At 36.4% G+C, this 12955-nt stretch overlaps 1 protein-coding gene across 5 annotated transcripts in view; it reads right to left on the bottom strand.

Moving 5' to 3' along the window:
• LOC121312967 (histone-lysine N-methyltransferase SETD2-like) overlaps positions 1-12955 on the bottom strand; it is an 83729-nt gene that overhangs the window by 67271 nt on the left and 3503 nt on the right. Inside the window, exon 2 of one of the 5 annotated variants that reach the window (XM_041245003.1) lies at positions 1310-1566. The exons of the other annotated variants lie outside the window; for them this stretch is intronic. The gene's annotated coding sequence lies outside the window, so the exon portion shown is untranslated. The remainder of the gene's footprint in view (positions 1-1309; positions 1567-12955) is intronic. 5 annotated transcript variants of the gene reach the window in all.

Below are 12955 nucleotides of genomic sequence, written 5' to 3'. Positions count from 1 at the left end.
GTGTACATGCCAGAACAGAGCAAAGAAGTCTATACATAGGGGTCACAGCAAGTGAGTCGATCATGAAACACTTGCTGCTATAGTATCTGGTCAATCTAAAATAATACACAGAGCAGCAAGATCTTTCCATGAAAATAGCATGTTTGTATACTGATGACAACAAACTCAAGGTTTTCGTGTTGATGGCGATGGGTCAATCCTAATTTTCTCCATCAAAAAAGTCTAGTACTGATAACTTATCCAATGTAACAAACATTTTCATGAAATAGGCCACACAAACATTAATTCATTTTAATTTTAGGGTATGAACCTAGAAAAAGAAAGCGGGGGGGGGACAATTATTACAATAAAAAAAGAGGTAAGTAGGTAGGCCAGCAAGGAAGAGCAGTGACATGGGGGGGAAAAAAGAAAAACATGAAATGAAACAGTAACTTTGTCTGGTCTGCTTGAGGGAGCGTTGGATTTCAAACTAATGAACTTAAGCTTGAGAGGTTGCAGTGGAATACAGCACTGATGCTGGGTGGTACAGAAAACGGGTGGTCTTCACAGACGAGTCAAGCTTCAACCTCAGTGTTGCTGATGGATGACTGAGTGTGGCAGAGGAGGGGAGAGTACTACAAATCAGGAGAGCATTGTGCAGTATGACTGGTATGGTGGAGACAGTGTGATTAGGGATGGGACGGTATGATAACCGTTAAAAAAAAATACTGTGGGAACCTTAATATCACGGTATACAGTACATCATGCAAGTTATAAAATACAGGCTCAAAAGAAAAAAGATGAATGTAAATCACTTAAATTACTGTAATTCACAAAAATAAAACCAACAAATCATACTTCCTTTCATGGAATGATTTAAACATTTGGTATTTAATATTTTACTATGCCAAATAACTTGATACGTTTCTTTTTTATAAAGAATCTGAATAAAAAACTAAAAAAAACTAAAGTCGTACACTCTCAATGTTATACTACAACAGTATTAAGATCAAAATTACATGGTGTTGTAGTTTGTTAAATGGATTAAATAAACAAATAAATAAATACTTTGTTTGGCTGATGGTAAATAGAATTGGGAAATGATCGGTCTTTTGCTTAAAACACAAACATGTACCACAGGTTATTATTTAAGAGCAGAGATGAGTCGTTTATTTTTTCAACCGGATAAATAAAATATGTATAGCAAAAAAAAAAAAAAAATACTAAAACGTGTTATCGGATTTATAGCTACACATCACGACATTGCACAAGTAAGCTTTCAATGATTTCTACATATGTGGAGTTTGTAAAAAAAGATTTCTTCACTTACCTAAGAAAATTGGAATACTGTTATAACTTGTTTAAACAAAACTACGTTGACAATAAACAGGTTATCCTGTTGCAGTCATGGGTGTCTGCTAATTTTATTTGAGTAGTTAAAAGCACAGATTTCCGCAGTACTGCACAGTGCTGCTCAGAATCGCGGCTATGCACTCTAGACGTCACTCAACACCCCCACAGAAATATGCGCAGATTCTGCATAGCCCAGCGCAGCTTTGAAATGTCACTGAGGGAGGCTGGCAGCGGCTGTGAACAAAAGGGACAATGCAAAGATTACGAGTGACCTGCTAATCGTAATGCAAATAACCACCAAAACTACTGCTGCTACCTTGTTAGCGGAGGCAAATGATATTTTATCATTATACAAGGAAGCTGTGAACAGTCTTGTCAACGCTATATTAAATAAATAATTACTTAAACAAACATATTGAACTAAATCTGTGATAAGTGATGTATAATTTTGCAATAAAGTTAATGTTAATCAATTACATCAAACATACTGTTGATAATCCAGACAAACGTAAATATAGCACGCAGAAATGTATGCTGTTATGCAAGATTTGGAGAAGGCGTTTCTCTAAAAGCTGCATGTGATGTCAGAAAGACAGCAGCCAAGAGCAGCCAGCGCAGCAAGCTCTGGGTAACAGAACACAGCAATTTAAATTAGTATTCTGTGTAGTTGACAGTTTTGTAAAACCATTATCAAAATACAGTATCAGTTCACAAAAAAAAAAATCTTCATCAGACAATTAACAAATACCATCGCTTGATTTAGAAGAAGCGTGTTTGCAGTTGAAAAAATGTGTTAACCGTGATAAACAAATTACATTAATTGCAGTTTAGAATAAAAGCAATGGTACGAATACCGTAACGTACCTAAACCACGGTAAATGGAAAAACAGGTATACCGACCCATCCCTAAGTGTGATGTTGTGGGGAGGAAAAAACGCTATGGATGGGGAGGCATACAGTGCTCTTTGTAGTAGATGTTAACAGAGAAATGTTGCCTTCATTGGGTGTGAAGATTCAGGCATACCAAGGCAGTTTTAGGGGAGCAAAAAGGCAAAACACAAATCCAAGCCAAGAGCACCAAGGTGATTTCATATTCATTCATAAAACAAAAAAGTAACACGTTGATAATTTAAATTTTTAAAAAAAAGAAAAAAAAAAAAAAAAACAACACACAAATGAATGTTTTCTGAGTGATTCACAAACATAGGTCACTTTTCCATTATAAAAACATAATGGTATAAAAAAAAAACTCAATCTTTTGAAATTTTTAATGTTACCCATGATATTATGAATATATATATATATATATATATATATATATATATATATATATATATATACACACACACACACACACACACACACACACACACACACACACACACAGACTGGGTATTTTTTGCTAAACTCAGTCACACACCTGAATACATAGATTACATTGAAGGTGGGGTTTTTTTTGTGTTTTTTTGTGTTTTTTTTTGTGTTTTTTTAAAAAGGGGATTTAGGCAAACTGTCTCAATCCCCATGGCTGGAGTTGAATGAGTTGTTCGGTCTGCACAACTGTAGTTTGCTAACTGCTGTTACAAAACCTGTACAAACACAGCTTTAGTGTGAAAAAAAAAAAAAAAAAACCTCAAGTAGAAACTTCATCTAGCAATGGAAAGTGCTCTGCATCACAATGAACAGCTGGATGTACATAATGTTAGCCGTTTACATTTGAGAAACATTATGCACAATGAAACTGCAACAGAGTCTAAGTTTTACATAAATAGCTCATTGGCCAAATAGTGCTATTTACATTTTAAATAGTGAGCAGGTTTGTTGACTGTTTGAGTAGTATTGTACCTTGGGATAACAAAAGACTGAGCTCAAGTTATGCAATTTCATAAAAACAACAGGTACTCAGTGTTTGGTATTTGAGTGGTGTTAAAATTGCCAAAAGGAGTTGATGAATTATAAACAGCCACTCGAAAAAGACATGATTTTAATTGAGGCGAGAACAGTGGAAGATACGACCATGCCCCACTTGAGTAATGAACATTGCCGGGTTGCTTTCAGCAGGATTGAAGGCAGCCTGTCTGCAAGAGAACTTGTCTGGAGAACGAGATGTTCTGCTTCAACAATCAGCAGACCAGGAAACTGGCCTGTGAGGGACAGGCCACATCCTGGAAAGCAGACAGTCGCCACACTGGCCCAGGACTGTCACATTCAACTGATCCATCTGCAAAATCGTTTTCAGACTGCAGTGGCTACAGCACAAGAAATTCCAGGAAGAAATAACCTGCACACCAGCAGAAATACTGATTTGCATGCTCTGAGGCCATTCAGGGGTAACATGTTGACAGCTGAGAGACGAAATCGCTGTCTTCTGTGGGCAACAGAACATCTGAGGTGGCGGGAGAGAGAGTGGTGGAGTGTTTTATTCACTGATAAATGCCGTTTTGCCCTTGGCAGATCTGACAGAAGACAACGTGTGCAAAGGCATCGTGGTGAGCGTTATGCTGACTGTTGCATTGTTCAAGCCAACTGGTAGAAGTGTGATGATGTAGGTAGGAATCTCCTTTAACACAAGAACGCCTTTGGTGCAGATTGAGGGCAACCTTACTGCTCAGTGATACATTGACAAAGTCCTTGAGGAAACAGTTTTTCCGTTCCTGCAATCCGGAAATGTCGACTTTCCAGCAGGACAATGCAAGACCACAATGCTAGGATTACAATTGCATGACTTCAAGAAAACAATGGCGAGGTCTAGCAGCGGCCAGATTTTTCTCCTTACCCGAGTCCAATAGAACATCTGTGGGACCAAATCGCCAGTGCCATCCACAGGAGACAACCATGACCAGCCAACCTTCGCTAGCCTGCTGCAGCTGCACAGGAAGAGTGGCGGAACATCCCACAGCAGTCTATCCAGACACTGATCAGGTCTACACGTCAACGCTGCCAAGATTGTGTTACTGCTCGGGGAGGTCATACCCGATACTAACTTTGTAATGTTTTCATTTTGACAGTGTGTCACGTTTCATACTGAAAATTTATCATGATTCTTTGATCTGTATTTTTCTTCACATCTTGTGTGATTGTTTGTTTTTCTATGTTTAAAATATTTGATTAAATCTATTAGACCAGAGTGTTGCATTTCTTTTGTGCATCAGTGTAGTTTCACAGTTCTTGAAATTTACAGTTGCAAAGGATTTACAGTTTTGTTATGGTGCTGGACACTATCCAGGAAAAAGCATACACATGCACATGTTTAAGCATACAGATACTAACCCCTTTCGTGAAAGCACATGCTAAACAACAAGTTAAAAAGCAGTAGTGAGAATGTATTACACAAAAATAAATGAAAATAGAAATCAATGCACTTCAAGATTGTGTTTGTTCACTATTGTTATCTTTCCTAGCAGTATTTGAGAGGAAAACACGCAACTATAATGAGAAGCATGACAACTCAGGACTGTGAAGGTAGTCCATTTTCCTCCTGACCTGTCCAAGAGTAAGATATTTAACCACCCATCTGCAGGGCTTTGACAGAAATCTCTAAATTGACCGTCACAGATCAGTTTTTCAAGCTACCTAGGGGCATGTGTATTCTTTTATGAGGTGTCAGTATGCATTATAAAATGATAACACAAGTACTATTAAAATCAATTCGCAATTACATAGGACTCAATTTAACTCAATAACTTTGGCAAACAGCTGAGCTTTCTATCTCTACTACGCTGCCAGCACACATGTGGTATACATTTTGTAGCACAAATTTTAAAGTTACAACAAATGTAAGAAATCATATTGTTTGTTAAAGGAGAAACAGTTTAAAATGTCACTATTTTTGATCACCTTTAACTTTTTGTGATGTGTGCAATAATTAAGCATTTCTCACACCAAAACATTGATTGATCATGTTTCTTTATCTATCTATTTGGCTTTGAACTTGCTTTGAGCGTGTCTCTGAGAATTCTAATTGTCTACTGCTAAACAAACCCAGATTCCATTCAAACCATGTGACCTTTCAACTCTTGCTAACCCAAACTATTTATAGGAGAGGGCAAGTAGGCCTTTCAGCTTGGCTGATCCACCATTTTGTCAAATGATCTGAATGGAATCAGGAAGTCTGTTAGGTCGTGAGCAGTTAGAATTTCTCAGACAAAACGGGGAAAGACAGGTTTTTTTTTAGCTCAATACTGATCAACAGAACAGCTCAGAATAATTGCAATTCGCAAATGCCATAAAAAGACAAGGGAAAGGGGATCAAATAAATACAATGACTTTTGAAGCTGCTGGCTAAGGCAAATCTGTATTGTTAAAATTGTGAGTGCAATTTTTTAAACTCCAGGAGGCTCCACCAATGGCCCGATTTCTACCATAGTAATGTTTACAGGTATTTCAAACCTTGTTTGTTCTGTGAGCCTTTGAACCCTCCAGTCTAATGATCCAGATATGTAGTCTACAATACTCCTGATGAAGGGACCTGTGTGGTGCTGAAAACTTGTTTTCAACTTATGTTCATTCAATAAATATATCAATATTGCTTCTTCAGTTTCATCTCTGAACCAACATGGCAGACAACTGCTGTTTGAGAGTAAACTCCAGGTGGTCCACAAACCACTACCAAAATTCTGTTACGCAGTTCTGAGCAACAGCTCCTGGGCCCGTGATCAGGTAAACATGATGAAAAGCGCACTTCGTTTCTTTGACTTGATGGGCCACCATAATTTACAGTACAGCTTGTTAATACATATCATTGGATAGGGAAGGGATTGAATTTTACTGCCTGTTTTTTTTTTTTTATCCCCTATTACTGATAATGGAATGAATGAACTTATTTTATTTATAAATATTTATTTTGAGAAAACAAAAAAATTGAGAGTAGTGTCCATTATTGCTAACAAAGATCCTGAGAACAAAGGTGAAAGAATGGTTCACACTTGGTCAGTTTAGAGTACAGTACATTTGTTGTAAACAACAAAGTCCGTGTGGACTAAAGAGCTGGTTTCAGTCCGTTTGGCAATCGCACCGAGTCTGGTTCGCTTGTTAAACGTCAACGTGAACAACTGCTGGACTCTGTCCTTTCGCATGTAGGAAACAAACTAGACAAGGTATCCTGACTTGAAAGTAAACATTTTACGCATCGATTAGTTCATATTCTGAGGAAACAAGCAGAGCAAAAACCAAAAAAATTGAAAATGAAAAAATGTCAGTTTCAGCCTTATTTGTTGTCCCAGTCAGAAAACAGACATTTTTCATAGTCCTGGTTTTGCTATTGTATTTTTTAATTTTTTTAAATTAAGCACAAAACTGAATCAGTAAGCTCTACAAGTTAATAGCAGAGTAATGTATAAGGTATATTACTAAAGTAATACAAAAATGACTACAAAAGATTTAGAAGTGAGTAGTTTTGAGATTTACGATTATACTGTAAATACATGTATAAATACATGTTAATTTGGATTCATATGTTGTTTTTTTCTGACTTTATGTGAACGAAGACACACATTTGCCCGTTTCCCCATTGGAAATAGTGATATTTTGAAATATCACTGTCCTGGTCACAAAAGCAAAGTTTGTGGGGAATAATAGCCATTTTCTATACTTTTGAGGCATAAGCAATTAGGAAATAACACTTACTACCCAGGAACAAAAATTGTGTTACATAGTGTAATTCGAATGAAACGATTAAAATCACAAATTTTGCCATCAACCCGCCCCCGCTGCAGACAGAGCGTGCTTAAGCCTTGTTCACACAGCCAATGTACAGGTGATTCTTTAACAAACAGTGAGCACGCACAAGCCAGCAGTGATGTGAGCACCTTCCCCAAACACTGACAGTTTAAGCGAGAGTGTAAATGTGGAAAAGCGGATTACTAGTGTCTAGATTTTCCCAGAGCTAAAAGATCTAGAAAAAGAAAATATAAAGACATTGAACGCACAGACAGTAGGACTGTTATTTTTTTTTTTTTATGTGCCCAGTTACAAAAATCTCTTCCTCCTCCAACAGGATATTTCCCTTTACGCAAAAACGCAAAAAGTCAATGACTTAAAAGCACACTTCTGCTTAAACACCTAAAAATAAAAGCACCCCTTTGCATTAATGAATGAAACAGAAGCAGAAACTTAAGTAATACTTTATCAAAATGAAACATTTTACTTTATAACTTATGTTTATCAGGTCACTTAAAAAATTTAAAAAAATCTGCATCACTAAATATAAGTAAATGTCCAGATGAAAGAAAGACTCATTTTAAACCCAGCATGTAATTAATACATTAAGGTGTGTTGGTTCAGCTAACATTGTGCAAATATAAAATATATTTCTTATTTATCAGACTCCCCACTTGTGTTAATATGCCTCGTTACTCTGAAAGGTTTATAACTATGCAGATGCATATGTCTCAAATGTTTATTTGCAGTTTTGCAATAAAGCCCCTTTATTGAATAATAATGTATATTTCTTTTGGTTCCATTCTAGTTGATCTTTCTTTTAACTCTACCACTGAACTCTAAACACTAAATATTATTATCAATATTTAGTGTTTAGCATTCACCGTTCAGTGGTAAAGTTAAAAGAAAGATAACTAGAACGAAGCCCACAGTGAGACAAAATGTTTTCTTTTGAAGATAGTATCAGTGAAGATTCTGATGGAGAACAAATTCCTTTAGCATGATGAAGGCAAATCAGGAAAGACTCCCTTACCTGTCCAAATTGGCAAGAGCTTATCTTGCAATATCAGCGACATCAACTCCCTGGGAGCGTTTGTTTTCAGTAGCAGGCTCTATAGTCTCAAGAAAGAGGGCAAGCCTAACCCCAGAACATGTTGATATGCTGGTGTTCTTGCTCTCAAATACTGTGGACTAGCAAAAATAGAACTCTGTATTGCCACGTGACTGACTTGGAGACAAAACATAATTTATGTTTAGTTTGCTCAAAAAATAATTATTTAAAAAAGGGCTATTTATTTAAAGTACATCCTGCTGCGAAATGCAATATAAAAGTTAGACAACTGTTGTTTTACAAGAAAAGAAAAGGACATTTTTTTCATGTAATTCCACTGTTAGAATACTACGGAGTATTTTTTATTTAACACTACTTGATACTTTAGAAATTGTAGGAATCTAAAACATGCTATATTAAAAACTAGTGCAACACATCAATAGCTGCCATCTTTCAATATGCCTTGTAGGATATTACAAACATCTGATAGATATACATTTATTTCAGTCAAACTCACATTTTGGGAATTCAACGTTTAACGAGCTTTACCGATTAATACCGAGAAGTAGCAAGCCTATATATAATTATAAGATAGGTAAGTAGTCTGTATTTTTCCCCTTTATTTGTACTCTTATTATGGGGGTATTTATAAATTAACATCACAGCTCCCTTTGATACAATATCAAGGACTGTCTTCAAAGCCACCATTAACTAAAACAGCTTTCTTTTGTGAAACAAATACTAACTAAATAACCATTACATTTGTCATTCTACTGCTTCTGTTCACTGTTCAAGAAAAAACAAAAATGAAATCTGGCTGTCCCAGCCTTTTTGCGCCACATAAAAGTAGCGCACTGCATTAAATATTCCTAACTCGGTTGGAATGACTAAATTAAAACACACACACAAAAAAAAGAACCATTAAAACCAGTTTTTCATTTTCAACACTATAAATTAGAAAACGATTCAGTACCGTCAGCCAATCACTGGGTTAGAAACTAACAAAACAGTGGTGCAGTGACCACCACTTACACCGTACAGGGTTATTTCGGGCAGCCGTTTATATCAGGCAAATAGTGTTTGCTATTTGCCATTCCCTTTAACAAAGGCATCGTTTATACTGTGCTAAGCACGCTGTATATTTTGGGCAAACTCAGCTGTTTGGATCTCATGTGCCATTCACATAGATTTAAATAAACACACTGACTGCAACAGTAAGCAAGCATGGCTGGAAAGAGAAAAGCGATGAGCATCAGCACGAAAATTAAGTGTACATAAAATGTCTGTTAGATGCTGTGCGCTTGCTAAATCATACTTGGAACTCTGTCAGTCAGCAGCAATGCAAAGTTGCTTCAAAAAGCTGGGGACAATGTGAGGATGGACCTGATTATGGACTGGGAAAGGGGATGAAGTACTCTAAATAACGTGCTTTGGTAAGCTGTTATTCTCGTTAAGATCTGTTAGTGTTCTCTGTGTGTTTTGGTGCTTGTGTGACTATAGCTGAAAGACTGCCTGTTAGTGAGTGCGTCACTGAGGGGGGTGGGAGCAGGTCTGACACAAGCAGTCAGAGACAGGTAGTGCTGGACCAATGTGTGAGGAAGAGGAAGAGACTTGGGTGTGTATGGAGATGACAGTTTGAAAGAGAAGCTGGATCTGGCAGCAGGAGAACAGAGAGTTGAGAGGTTGAGTTTGTGAGAGAAGAGAAGAAGCCATTGTGCACTAAAAGCTAAAAAAAATAGACAGTGGTCTCCTACTGCTTTGAACTGAAACTGTTGTCTGTCTCATTATATCCTGTAAACCCCACAGTTCAGCACTACAATATGTAAATAAATCCTGTTCGCCTGCGGGATGCATCAACTTCAACCTCCGTCTCGATCTACTGCCTGTCACACAGCAGACGGCTAGTCTGTCACAAGCATAATACCCTGTATCTTTCTAAACAAGGGATTTAGAGCAGCTCCCTAATAAAAGATGAATCTCAAAACAATAATAATATAGTACAGTAATGGTTATAGCTGTATATAATGGTATTTAAAAACGGATTTCTTTATACACCTTTTTACTCTGGAGGACATTGGAGGGCATTCTGAATGTTGGGTTATTGCGTGGGAGTTTATATCGTCCATCGCTTACTGTGGGTAAATCATGTTAGCACAAACACGTCTGTTCTAAGTGGTGGCGACTGCACTAGTATCCTTTTGAAACTTGCTAGTCCTGATATAAACTTGCTAGTCCTTATGTAAAGTTCCTGAGTCGGAATCAACAATAGCTGTTGGGGTCCCTAAAATATTATGCTTACACTTTATTTTCATAAAATATGTATTGTATAAATTATTGTATAACAATAAATAAATAAATAAACAAACATTAATGCTTATTCCCAGATACATTGACTGTGTTTCTGCATCTGCTGACCCCACATTCCAAGCCCCAATAAAGTCTGTCTGGACAACACTGTTGACAGCATACTTCACGTAGCATATCACTGCTTCAGTAAAGGAACTCTCTGTAGAACTGTGCGAGAGAACTGACAAATCTTTAGCAGTTGTCATTCTGGTTAACTGGGCTGAAGGCTGGGTTCTCGAATAGTGTGTATACACTCCTGTGCTCATTTAGAATTTCTACAGGTTTGCCCACATTTAATACTTTTGCCTCATCCAGTTCACACATCCATTCAACCCTGTATACCTTTTTGTAAAATTACTTTATACTTACTTCAAAGATGCAATACGCTATTAATTTATTCATTGCTGAGGTTTGAATGTAAACTTTCTATATTATAAACAATCTACGTTTTAGACATCAAAACAATATAAAAACGTCAAAACACAAAATAGCTCAAGTGTATAACCGTTTCCTCACATTACCTTTCTTTGAAATGGACCACATTAAATTGTTTGAATATTTGTACACTAAATCTTATAATGCGAACAAGTTAGTAACAAGACAGTTAAGCAATGATCCCTTAAATCTATAGTTTTAAATACTTTAATAGTTTACACGGATTAAAGATCGACATACCAAATAAGTGTGCCGAGTTAAACAATTGGGTTTTCAAAAAAGAAATACCTAACTGAAAAATGAAACAATGTGAGGAGATTGACGTTTTTATACTGTTTTGATGTATAAAAAGTACATTTTGTTTCTGCCAAAAGTTCAGTTAAACCACAGTGATGAATAAATGAATACTGTAAGTAATCACACGACAAAATTAATGAAACACTGGCGCATTCGCAAAATGCAAAATTCACGGTCGTCCTAAAACCCGTCCAGTGGTACCCCAAAGCACATTATTATTATTATTATTTACTAAAAATAATCACTTATTTATGTATCGGGAAACAGACAAAGCAAGTACGTTTCACATTCTTTAGCCTTTAGCAAACCAGCAACCAAAGAAAGAACATCTCCTTCCTTCTACGTGTTTCATTGCTGCTTACTTTTAATAATGATTTAGGCAACTTGATACAACTAACAAAACCCACGTTTATTAAGCAGGTGGCTTCACTTACAGGTTTGCTAGCATGCTGCTCTGTTCTTTCTTGTTCTCTCTAAACACTATTTCTGGTGTTACGTCTCTGTTCCGTCCACAGCTGTGGCACAACACAGAAAAATCTCAAATAATATCTGGATTGACTTATGTTCCTCCTTAAGTTTTAAGCATAACACAAGGATACATTGCCACAGCAATTGTGGCTGGTTGAATATGTGTTCGGTGTTCGATACGTTTCTTGCAATAGAAAAACGAAAAACACAAAAGTCAGAAAGTGCAAAGCCACAGAGTTATACAGAGTCCCTTTGGATCATTTTTAGTTATTAATGAATTACAATTTTATCTTGAGATTAATGTTTTTGATACTGTAAACATTTTAAATGACACACAATTATGCTAAGGTGGGAAGTAATTAGTAATGTGATAAACATTTACAGTGCAGACTATTTTGTATTATAAATACTTTTCCCAATAGAAAGTGAAAGATTCCTAAATACTACCTTTTAATTCTTTGCATCCAAGCTTTAAGAATGAAGCCTACTGTTTGGTTTTCTGTCTCAGCAATTTGTCAGTCCCAGACTGTTGTGTAAAATTATAAATTAAATAAACGGGAGAAAAAAAGAAATGCGTTAACCAGATTATTCTGCCTTTTATGCAACTGTGGTACAATTCAAACAGCGAAAATTGTAAATGGTACTTTAGTTGAAACCTCCCGACAGATGGGGTACAGTTTTAAAAAAAAGAAGTTGAAAACCCCTAAAAACAGCAAAGTGTTACCAAGCAATAGCCAATAGAGTGCGTTTTAAGAGATGCAGTGCCCGCCCACCGATCTCTCCGCCGAGTGCAAAACTTGATGAGAAGACGACTGCACCGGCAATTGTTTCTGTTTTGTTTTTGTAGACTGCATGTTAACAGCAATGAACACAAATGAAACGCCAATAGTTATGACGGGCAAAGTTATACTACATCTGGGGACTCATTTTAATAGGAATAAAACTGTATTAATTTTTGAATACATAAAACCAAAATACCAACACTATCAACTCAAGGAAACGGCAACATCTTTACAATACCGTTTAAAATTAAAAAAGCAATACCAATGCCTGTAGAATCTTAGATTAGTTATATAGCAGTAAATATTGACTTTTTGATTCTCTGCATTTGGTGTGTGCTTACTGCGTTTCTCTTGACGGTTATAATATATAATAGCTAGTGTTACTTATTGGTAAATTAATAGGAAGGCAGTGATGAAAAGTTAGTGCCTCGTTCTTGCTGATATTTTCGAGTATTTGTTTCATTTACTGACAATCACGTTTGCTAGCGATCATTGTTTAGTAGGGCAGCTTACATTAAATATGATGTCACTTATTTAATAGCCCACTTGAATAATCTCATGCATGACAGTTTTCAGAACTTGAGAT

This window comes from Polyodon spathula, chromosome 3 (genome assembly GCF_017654505.1).
Source record: "Polyodon spathula isolate WHYD16114869_AA chromosome 3, ASM1765450v1, whole genome shotgun sequence".
NCBI classification, from domain to species: Eukaryota; Metazoa; Chordata; class Actinopteri; order Acipenseriformes; family Polyodontidae; genus Polyodon; species Polyodon spathula.
This window is presented reverse-complemented; position numbering and strand designations above follow the sequence as displayed.